The following is an 11833-nucleotide window of genomic DNA, read 5'->3' as shown; positions in this document are numbered from 1 at the left end:
TCCTTGCATATTGGGCATGGGAACTTCCCCTGAACACACCAGGCGCACATTAACCTGTATGCCAGGAAGTCGTGCAGGGAGTAGAGGTACCAGACGTGCATTTTGAAGCTAGTCTTCGTAGCTCGGTCGTATGTCCACACCCCTTTGACCCAAGCATCGATCAACTCATCTATCACAGGCTCCATGAAGACACCCATATTACTCCCTGGGTGTCCAGGGATTATCAATGACAGGAACACAGTATGCCGTTGAAAGGAGACACGGGGGGGGGGGGGGGAGATTCAGAGGGGATGACGAATATGGGCCAACATGTGTATGGTGCAGCCATCATGCCATATGGATTGAACCCATCTGTTGCCAGCGCGACACGTACATTACGAGCCTCCTCTGCTTTGAGAGGATGCCGTGAATTGAAGTACTTCCATGCATCAGCAAAGTGGGCTTTGCCGAGTGCCGGCCCACATTTCCGGCAAGTACCTCGACATGTTACGTCAACGACATGCTCGAGATTTCATGTGAGTTCCTGGATACGGCCTAAACATACCCTAAATATCATGAGTATCAATTTTTGGATGACCAAAGTCCATTATTCCATGTACCTGTAGTTCAAATTTGAAATATCCCGAAAAATTCGACGAAACGAAATAAACTAATGAAATATATCAAAAAGTTAAAATTGCCCCAAATTTTAAAATAGAGTTTGAAATACTGTCACAAGGCCCCAGAAAAAAAATTTGGGCCCAAAATAAAAAAAAATTATTTTGCTGAGTGCCATGCGGGGCAGCTTTGCCGAGTGCCGGCCCAGGAGGCACTCGGCAAAAATATGTTTTTAAAAATAAAAAAAAATTTGCCGAGTGCGGGGCTGGCACTCGGCAAAATAAGTTTTTAAAAATAAAAAAAATTGCTGAGTGCCTAGGGTTGGCACTCGGTAAAATAAGTTTTTAAAAATAATAATAAAAAATTGCCGAGTGCCAGTCGTTAGGCACTCGGCAAAATCTGACGGCAGGTGGCCGCCGTCACGGGCCGGCCACCTTTTGCCGAGTGCCGTGGCACTCGGCAAAGCCCAGTTTTGCCGAGAACCAGGCTTTACCGAGTGCCTGGCACTCTGGCAAGTCCACCTTTGCCGAGTGCTTTATTTTATCGAGTGCGTCACTCGGCAAAGTCTCAGGCACTCGGCAAAGTCCAGTTTTCCAGTAGTGAATTAGGTCACCAAACTAGCCAGTAAAGGAGCTAGATCGCTCGGTAGAGGCGGATCGATGATCAGACTAGCCAACTTTTTAGGTTGGCCGACGTCTAACAATGTGTTCCTGGATGTAAAGAGTTGAGCCTCATGGCTCCAAATTGTTTGGATTCTCAGTTGTGTACCATTTTTGGATGGTAGAGACTAGAACTTTGTTCCGTTAATTAAAATAAAAAAGTGTGTTGGTAGACAAATAGTTTACCTGGTGCCTCCAGTGATGAATGTGATACACAAGACACGTCGCTGAATTCGAATGAGCCTCATCGGGACGTGATACGCATGGCACGCTGACGAGATCTCTTAAAACACATAAAACTTCATCCCACAAGATTAGAGGAGTTTCCAAAGGGAAAAAACATGAAATTGGGCTCGGACTGCCAAGACTGGCCTAGGCCGGTTACATAGTACACGGCGAGGACTTAGGCAAAACCGGTCTGTTTGCAAAATCGGCCTGGTCCGGTTTTGGTACGATGTTACTTATTATGCCCAAATTGCTCCAAATTTGATCATTTTTGCTCTTTTTTGTTTGCACGTGTTTTCCAATCCATCTTTTGCGCTCTCCGATCATTTTGGTCATCACTCATCAACAGGATAGTTTCTCTGGTTCTACAAGAGCTCCTTCAAGAGGAGGGGTAAGAAGAATTTGTGACCTAGCGTTCAAGATTTGGATTAGTAAAAAAGTCTACAAACGGATCAGGGATGGCAGCGTCTCTGTAACCCTACCCCTGGCTATATAAGGTTGCTAGTAGGAAGCCCTCAGTTCGATATCCAACAATTCATCACTCATACTTTGCACAAACAATGCAATCCAATCCACCAAAACAAGATGTAGGGTGTTATCTCCTCACGCTAGCCCAAACCTATACAAACTGATTTTGTCTTGTGACAATATATAGATTCCTCACACGCACGACACCCAATAATCATACAGCCGATGACAAAACATCGGTAGCTGAACAACTAAAAAAAAAAGAATGATATTGTCTACTTTGACATTTGAGTATGAAAACAAACTATCCCTTGATGACCTCCTTATCAAAAATCCCTTGATGACCTAGATAACAAGGCTACCACACACAACGTGCAAAAGATGTGACATATCACTAGAGAAAGTTTGCAGTAACTATAGGGTCAACATATTCCTTTCAGTTAAGGATCTCTCCCAACAAAAATTATAACCCCTATTTCTCTACATTTGGAAAATCATAGGCACCCACAATTCCAAGGTTGTCGTTTATATATTTCTTCAACTCCAAATTACAACTTCTGAATTTGTTGAACCTAGAAAAACATAAAAATTGACGATGAATCATTTACACATCAGAACGTTCTGCTATAGCTGCAAGTTGTCTTGGCATCGGGGGCATATCAAGCTCTTTCAGACCCTCAAGACAATGGACAACTTCAACCATTGTCGGTCGATAAACCTCATTATCTTGGATGCACCAACATGCAACTTTGCATACCCTTTCTACCGCTGCTAAATCAAAATCACCTTGTAACCGTGGATCCACCGAACTCCACGTCTCCCTCATGAAGCTTGGTAATGGCTTGCACCGGGAAATAAGCATCATGATAACTGTTGCTAGAGTGTACATCCGGGGAATTCCTTGTTCCTGATATCATCTCCAACAGTACCATACCAAAGCTATAAACATCAACTTTCACTACTGGACGCAGGGTCTTTGCCGAGGGCCTGACGCCCTCGGCAAAGGCTCTTCAGCCGTCGGCGAAGGATTTGCCGAGGGCAGCCCTCGGTGAAGAACCCTCGGGAAAAAAAACGTCGGCGAAGGAGTCTTTGCCGAGGGCCTTTTATCGGGCACTCGGCAAAGTATTTGCCGAGGGCTAACGGCGGCCCACGGCAAAGTAAAGTAGCCGTTAGGTACGCGGTTATTTTCCACGGCGTCTTTGCCGAGGGCTGACATACAGGCCCTCGGCAAAGAGCTTTTTTTTTTGGAATTTATTTGCCGAGAGCTATACCGCAGGGCCCTCGGCAAAGACCTATTTTCTTTTTTTTCTCGGAATTTCTTTGCCGAGAGCTATATCGAAGGCCCTCGGCAAAGACCTACGTTTTTTTTTTGTCTCGGAATTTCTTTACCGAGGGCTGTGTTCAAAACCCTCGGCAAAGACCTACTTTTTAATTTTTCCTGGGAATTTCTTTGCCGAGGGCTATGGTTAAGGCCCTCGGCAAAGACCTGTTTTTAATTTTTCCTGGGAATTTCTTTGCCGAGGGCTATGGTCAAGGCCCTCGGCAAAGACCAGTGAAAATTTTCAATATTCCACCTATTTCTTGCTTTCCATGCAGACAAAATATATATATATATATATATTCAACAGCAGAAATATCCCACAAATATCACAATCATCACATATATCTCACAAATATCACATATATCTCACAGATATCACATAGATCATCACATGTATCATCACAAGTCCAAATTCAACAATTCCATAAGTCCACAATCTAACTCAAGTGTCAAGTCCACAAGTTCAAATCCGACTGAGGCTGGCCAACCTCTCCAACCGTCTAGCCTCTGCGTCACCAACCTTCCCAACCGTCTGGCCTCTGCGTCGAGGGTGGTGTAACGAAGCCTCCAGAATCAGGTGACGCACGAGGGGGGTTATTGGAACCCGCCGACTGAGGCTGCACAAACAATTATATGCTTATGTGAGATTGCAGTAATTATTCTAGGACTACAGTTTTAGTATTTAGACAGAAACCTATCAAATTTTTTTATAGCTAGTGTTGTCTGGGTTTCTATGTCATACAAGCAAATCAGTAGCTAGTGTTCTCTGGGTTTCTATGTCACACAAGCGAGAAGTGAACTTTAACGCTTACAGGAGTAGCTGCAAACGCGTGCGGCACCTGAGGCGGAGGAGCTGACATCTGCACAGGCACACCCGTCTTCTGCCCAAGAGCTTGCATGATTTGCATCATTTCTGCAATCCTGACCTCCTGGGCCTCCCGAGCGGCCTGCTCAGCCTCCAGCCGAGCAGTGAGGGCCATGATCTGCGCCGTCTTCTCGTTGTTCTGGGCCTGCAATATTGCACTCCAATATTTCAGTAATGCAAATCTAACTCAAGTGTGAGAATATTAATTTACGACGAGTAAAACAAGAATTACCTCGAGCGCATCGACCCGCTGCAGTGTCGGAGTAGGCCATGAGCGTATGGGCTGGCTGGAACTCGTGCTCTATGCTCAGAGCTGGCTCAGAGTGGGAACAGTGGTGGGGTCGATGGCGGCGTTCGCAATCCACGTCCGGCCGTGCTTCCTGCCGCCACCGAGCCTCATGATGGCCTCGGCATCAATGGGCTCGGTGCGGACGTCGTACTCTGGCCCGTGCCGCTGCTGTACTGCCGACGTGTACTCCTGGACTTTAGTGTACACGTTAGGGTCGGAGTATGCCTCGCGAGGGGCAGCCGGGTCCCAGGTGACGTCGCTGGCCACCCTGGTCTGGTGGGACATAGCCCACGCCGTGAACATCGAGACATCCTCGTCCGGGTGCGCGGCCTCCTGCGAGAAAGGCGGCAGGTGGTGAGCAATCAGGCATACGTTAAGCGTGAAACAAAATAGAAGAAAAATCACTTACATATGCTGATTTGAATCCGGGGAGACTCCTGCTGCCTTGATGGTGAGTGGCAGCTGGCCTGAGCATACGCAGTGCCCGCTGAGACTCGTGCTTCTCTATGTAGGCCGGCGTGAACCACCTAGCCACGATCATTGTCCAGGCGTCGGCATGCGCTCGGCACCACCAGGGAATCACCTACAAGTCAACGAGTGTTTGACATATATGAAGATGAAATTGAACATATTTAATTCAAAAACAAAACAATATCAATGTTATTCATGTACCTCAAGGTACTGCTCCTGGGTCAGCGTCATCTGTCGAGCCTCCCTCTTGGTGACTGTCATTCTACGAGCCGACGCGTAGTAGTCTATGTGGGCCTGGACGCGCGCCTCGTGAAACATGTCGGTGACATACTTCCTACAGGCTGCATGCGCCACACGATCAGCGAGGCCCTCGGTTCCTTCTTCGGCCCTGAAAAACCTCTGCATAAAAGATGATATATCCAATCGTTATTTGAAAAAAATAGAATTCAATGTGAAGGATTGATTAATGTTGTGCGAGAGGAACTTACCCAAAACTCAGCAAGTATCCGCTCCTGCTTGTTGCGGTACTGGTCATCCTCACCCAGGGCGTACCTGTCCCACGTGTAGGCTGGCTCTCGGGCCTCCGACGGCAACTCCACAATGCCGGGGAACCACTTCCGGCACAACACACCCAAGACGGTCGTGGGAGAGCGCAGAGGAGTACCTGACAACACCTCCCAAGCCCTGCACAAGTAAGAAGAAAATTTATCAGTTTCTCTTTCGATTTCAAACATATCATATGAAGTAGTTGTGATATCATTTATATTTACTTACTTGGGCGGCACAGGGCGAAGCACTAGACGGTTCTGAGGAAGCGGAAACAAAGGGAGCGTCACCGGGCCTCGCTGGTAGACACCCGACGCCTCACCTCCCTCGTCCTCGGGCGCCGCACCCTGCTCCTCCTCGACCTCCTCCTCCTCCTCGTGCTCCTCCGTCGGTGGCATGGGCTCAGGGGGCTGAGTCCGCTGCCTCCTACCACTGCCTCCTGTCGTCTGCCTCCCCCTCCTCCCGCGGCCTCCTGCCGTTGTCCCTCGTCCTCCCGCTGCCTCCTGCAACTGTCCCTCGCCTGCCTCCCCCTCCTCCGGCGGCCTCCTCGCGTAAGCCGAGGGTGTGTCACGTCGTGGCCGGCTGCTCGCCATCTTTGATCAATCACCTGCACGCACGAAGAATGAACAAGACTTGTTAGTACACATATTAGAGACTGAAAATAAATAAACAAAATATAAATGAAAATAAATAAACAAGACATAGTATTACATGTATTACGAATAATCTTCATGATTGGGATTATAGGTCTCGTCATCACTGTCAACATTATCCAAATAGGCAACACTATCCGAAGGTTCTATGTTATCGTCCTCGTCACTTGCTACAAGTAATCGCTCAAGCATTTGTATGTCCTTGGCATTTTGCACCACATCTCCATCGTCCTCGTCATCAACTGTTTCGTTGTCTACTTCCATTTCGAGGGCCTCGGGTAGGACTATCTGAAGCGTCCCCGGTAGCCCATCTTCCTGATAGAACTCTCCATCATATGTGTTTGTGTTAAAGTTGTAATCGTCATCGTTAGGGGTTGGTAGTTTGCCGTGTGGAGAAACCTGGTGCACAATAGCCCAACCCTGAAGCTCTTGTTTGGCTTGGTTGGCATATCTCGTGTAATACACCTGCACGGCCTGTTGAGCCACAATGTAGATGTCTTTTCCCGGATAAACGGAATCTTCTCGCACCATGGTAGATCCACCGGTGGTAGCCCGGCGTATAACCATGGTACACAAGATGTTTACCCATGGTCTGCTTGTCCACCCTTCTCCTGTTGTCACAGTGGCTGCACGGACACCAAACTAGAGAATGCCCTTTAGCTACACCCTCGCCAAATGCATGTTTCAAGAAGTCATCTGTCCTCTTCACCCAACCATGTCGTAATCGTTTCGACTTCTTCGCCCCGTGTACATCCACTGACGGTCCTCCATCCTTTGACAAATACATCACCGAGTAACGTAACCATCAATTGCACCTAGCCGGTGTTCCTACTGTCTAATAGGTGAGGATAGATCCTAATCCCACCCGCGTATGCGTAGATGAGGTCAGTTTCCATGCTTCGCTCCTATCCGAGACAGAATTTCGGCAGCACCTCTCCGATGTTCTCCCAATACACGTCCTGCAAAGAAGTTTGTGTATTCGGAGAACAATGGGGAGGTGCTGCCGAAATTCTGGCTCAGATAGGAGCGGAGCATGGAAACTGACCTCATCTACGCATACGCGGGCTGTCCAAAAAACCTGGACAATCTGAAACAGATACGGTCAGATACACACAGTGATCTGCATGCCTCCAACCGTATCTCTTTCGGACGGGAGACGCCTAACTGGTTTACGCAGTCTACGACAAAGATACAGGAGTAGAGGTTGTTTATACCTAAGGTGGCGGTGGAGACAGGGTAGCGGGGCAGTGGCGAGTCGGGGCAGTGGAGAGTCGCAGCGCCGACGAGGATGATCGACTACTCTGAAGCTCCTTTGACGTCCTCTGCTCTGCAAAAAAAAGGGTATAAGTTAAAAATTTCGGCAGAACCTCCCCTGTACGGGGAGGTTTCCAAAACCTGCAAAAAAAATCGGCTCGATGGCCAACACCCACATTCACGGCACAAAGGCCGACACATCAACAATGGGAGGCACGAAGGCCATCCACATCAAAAAACGGCGCGATAGCCGACAACCCATGGTTTTACCTTCTACTCGACCGAGGGACGGGGAAGTGAAGGTGACGGCAAGGTCGTCCAGACGAGGCCGTTATCCAGAACCACCTGCATTGCATGCCCAAGAAATTGCTTCAAAACATGACCCGCTTAGACAGTGAATAAAACAAGTGCAACTGCAGAAAAGTACTGAACTAGTAAATCCTAAATTTTCCGGGCTGTAAGTAAGCACATTACACTTTTCTCTTCCTATAGGAGTTAATTCCATTCATACTTAATAGCGAGCATAAATGTTGTTATTCAGATTTTGCTAAGCTTTGTAGTAGAATCATTTCAAACGTCCCTTTACGGATCAGTTATGCAGAAATAATCATCAGTTCACTAGCAACAAAGACTAATCCATGCAAAAGCAATACAATGATGCGCAATAACAACATTTCAAGGTTTCAGGTCAAGATTGCGAAATCAAGGTGACTTTGTAAAGAAGAGACTGGGGAGGGAGCAGAGGCACCGAACCTTCCAGGCGACGACGGCGGAGGACGCGACCGGGGCGGCGGCGGGCCGTGGGCAGGCGACGGGGCGAGACGACAGGAGAGGAGGAAACGGGGGCGACGGGGGAGGGGCGGCGGCGGCCTGCGCGGCGGCGGCGGGCGAGCGCGCGGCGGCCTGCGCGGCGGCGGCGTCCGCGCGGCGGCGAGCGCGCCGTGGCGTGCGCGGCTGCGGCGTCCGCGCGGCGGCCGAGCGCGCGGTGGCGTGCGCGGCGGCGGCGGCGGGCGAGTGGCGGCTTGGGCGGGCGCGGCTTGGGATAAGGCCGCCCGCCCGGCCGTTCCCTTTTTTATATGGGGTCCCCTCTTTGCCGAGGGCCTAGATCCAGAGCCCTCGCCAAAGATTTTTTTATTTTTTTTATTTAATTTCTTTGCCGAGGGCCAACATCCAAGGCCCTCGGCAAAGATGTTTTCTTTTTATTTCCTCCGGCGCCATCCCGTTCAAAATATTTGCCGAGGGCCTGTACAACGGGCCCTCGGCAAAGAGTTTTATTTTTTTATTTCCAAATTCTTTGCCGAGGGCCTAACGCTGAGCCCTCGGCAAAGGCTGACGGCCGGTGCCGCCGTCACGCTCGGCCGAGGTCGCCGAGAGGCGGTACTGTGCCGAGGGCCCGGCCCTCGGCAAAGGTGGGCCTTTGCCGTGGGCCGTTGATTGCCGAGGGTCCGGCCCTCGGCGAACGAGCCGTTGCCGAGGGCTAAGCTTCGCCGAGGGCGGCCCTCGGCAAAGAAAGGATTTGCCGAGTGCCCGAAATCAGGCCCTCGGCAAAGTCTTTTGCCCTCGGCAATGTTGCTGTTTCCAGTAGTGTTTAGGTGTAATAGGAACACCACTAAGCCACTCTGGGGCAAGATACCCTGTTGTTCCTTTGAATGTGGCCAAAACATGGCTAAAATCCCTTCCTACAATTGTTGACATCCCAAAGTCTGAAATTTTGGGAATAAATGATGTGTCGAGAAGTATCTTTTCTGGCTTAATATCACAGTGTATGATGCATTTGTGGCAACTATGATGCAAGTAGCGCAATCCTCTAGCAACTCCTATGGCTATTTGATACCTGGTGCTCCAATTTAGGAAAGAAGCATTGTGCTTAAATAGATGGGAATCAAGAGACCCATTTGACATGTGTTCATACACAAGTAGCCTCTGATCACCTTCACAGCAGAAACCAATCAATTTGACTAGATTGATATGTTGGATCATCCCTATTGAGCTCACCTCGGCTCGAAATTGCTTCTCTCCTTGGCGGTCACCATCGAATCTTTTCACTGCAATAGTAGTCGAGTCACTTAAGACTCCATTGAATACAGAACCAAAGCCACCTCCTCCTAGCCTCTTAGCGAAATTTTTAGTGGCACGACATAGACTAGTGTATTTAAAGGCAACAATTCCTTCACCACTACCTTGGATGTCATTGTCATGTAATGGATCATTATTGCACCACTTCAATCTATTCCTCAAAATCATCAACAACACCATGAGCATTACTAACCCAAAACCAACAATGCATGCAACAATAACAACTCTTTGTATTCTTTTGTTGTTTTCCGTAACACTTTGAAAATCCCTTGCTGCAAGGCGGAGGTAAAAGGACATCCTGAGAACTAATACCATTGCCATCATCATGATTTACATTAAGTAACTCCCCATGCCAGATAGAGCAATTACTCTAACTATCGGAATAGGAATAAGCGGTGCAGGAGCAGTCATGGAGACAAGCTTCTGCGCAATTGCTTTGTGTGGTGACATCTTGTATTCTCTGTGGATCATAGGGCAACGTAACATGAGGTATAGGGTGGAATACATCTGTTGAACTTGCATTGCTTTTGTTGTTGGTTCTGCAATCTAAGGGAGTATTTCTTACCAAGGATCTGGGATTCGACCGAGACAGTCCGAATTTCGGCGAAATTCGTCCATTTCGGTTAGGTCCGAAACGAATTTTGTGCTTCAAATCTCGAAATTTCACCGAATTGAGTACGAAATTGGACCGAAATTTCCCGAAATTCGTCCATTTCGGTTGGGACCGAATTTTTTTCCAAAATGAATCCCAGAACCTTGTTTCTTACACACCCTCCTATTCGATCACCAAGCTCCCATTCTTGAGCTGACTTCAGAGAGAAGGTTTCCATACAGTCACAGGGTAATGACCCTGAATTGCCGTTGCAGATCGTGAAAGGTCCACAATCGCATAAGTAATGCAGAAATCAGAAGGCTGAGCATATATGGTTTCCCAAGATTGATTGGCTTCTGACCAAAGCATCAGTTTAAGTTGCCCAGAGGTGTCTATTGGAAAGAATGTGGAGGTTGATTCATTCATTATGGTATATGTGAAGTACACCTCTTTGTCATTGTCTACATAGTATGTGGGTTTAAGCAAGCCCTTGGCCCGTGGATCCACGTTTATCAGTGCACTCAATGTCGATACAAATACCCCTAATTTTCCGGATGGCCAAGACCAATACGTCACAATGGGGGTGTTGCGAGTTTTGAGTTGCAACGCCCCGTCAGTGCCTTTGTTAAGGGAGTATGAGCCAGGACCTGGATCAATCAGGCTCTTCTTTGAGATGAGCTGATGGCTAAAACCAGTGACCTTGTTTCGACCTATCTTGACACCAGGAAGCGCGACATCTGTTGGGAAGTCAAAGCTTTGCCACAGGGGTGCTCCATTAGATGGGGTCTTTGGTGCAAGGACAAGGTTTACAGTGTTCTGGAGAACGATGACATGGCTGCTACTGTTTGTGCTGGTAACAACACTAGTACTGCTCCAGATTACAGATCCAACACTGCTGGTATTACTGGTGGCGGTGGTGATGACAAGGTTACCGTCTATTGAGGTTTGGAACCGTGTTATGTGGAGCTCGGATTCAGTGATGGCCCTCTCCCTGTTAGCAACCCAGACAGGGGTGAAAACAGGGATCTCGTTGAACCATATGCCAAGATACCAGCCGGGGGAGGAGATGGTGGTGGCGGTGGTGGTATTGTCAATGGACTCACCGGTGGTGCGGCCGCCTAGGCTTTGCTGGAATTGGAAGAAGCCAAGCGCGAACTTGCCGTTTCCTGAGACAAGCTTGTCGCCGGCGGCAAGCGCTTGGCCTGTTGCGAGTGTCGCCAATCGCCGTTGCAGCGGAGCATGGAGCATGCAGCGCACAAAAGAGGAAGACAAGTCCCACCACCGGGTAGAGGGGAGGCATGACTACCGGCCAAGGTTTGTCTGATTTTTGCATAGTGTGGTGCGTGCTGATATATATACACTGCTGTTCGGATCGGAGAAGGAAGAAGAGGCTATGTATGCATATATATGAAGAAAAAAAAAAGTTAAAAGAGTTGAACAACGAACAATGCATGCAGTACTAGCTCCTTCTTGACACATATGCTCACCAAGTGGCCAAGGAGATATACGAAGAATCTCCAATTCTCTCCAACCATGCAGCTAGTCAAAATTAGTTAAGAGCCTTGACAAGGAGAGCGCTCTCCTAGCTTAGTAGTCAACAGTCTTTGTGCCCTCGCTAGTCACCACGCAGGTTGGACGTGACAGAAATGGCATCAGGTCTAAAGGACCCGGTGACCAGGCCACCAGGGGCCAGTGCTGGAGCTGTCGGGTGGTGCGCGTGTCTCAGCAAGGGCCAGAGGCTTTTCGGCCATCCGAGCGGAGCAGCACAAAAATCTCTCCAAGCTAGACGATGACATCCGGCCGGAGCACTGGTTCCT

General features: G+C 48.7%; 2 pseudogenes; both read right to left on the bottom strand.

Annotated features, from left to right (window-relative positions):
- Window positions 1–2553: 2553 nt before the first annotated feature.
- LOC136515213 (G-type lectin S-receptor-like serine/threonine-protein kinase At2g19130) lies at window positions 2554–9751 on the bottom strand (annotated as a pseudogene).
- A 289-nt stretch (window positions 9752–10040) lies between these two features.
- On the bottom strand, window positions 10041–11505 carry LOC136518155 (G-type lectin S-receptor-like serine/threonine-protein kinase At2g19130; annotated as a pseudogene).
- Window positions 11506–11833: the final 328 nt, after the last annotated feature.

This window comes from Miscanthus floridulus, chromosome 17, assembly GCF_019320115.1.
Source record: "Miscanthus floridulus cultivar M001 chromosome 17, ASM1932011v1, whole genome shotgun sequence".
Taxonomy (NCBI): domain Eukaryota; kingdom Viridiplantae; phylum Streptophyta; class Magnoliopsida; order Poales; family Poaceae; genus Miscanthus; species Miscanthus floridulus.
This window is presented reverse-complemented; position numbering and strand designations above follow the sequence as displayed.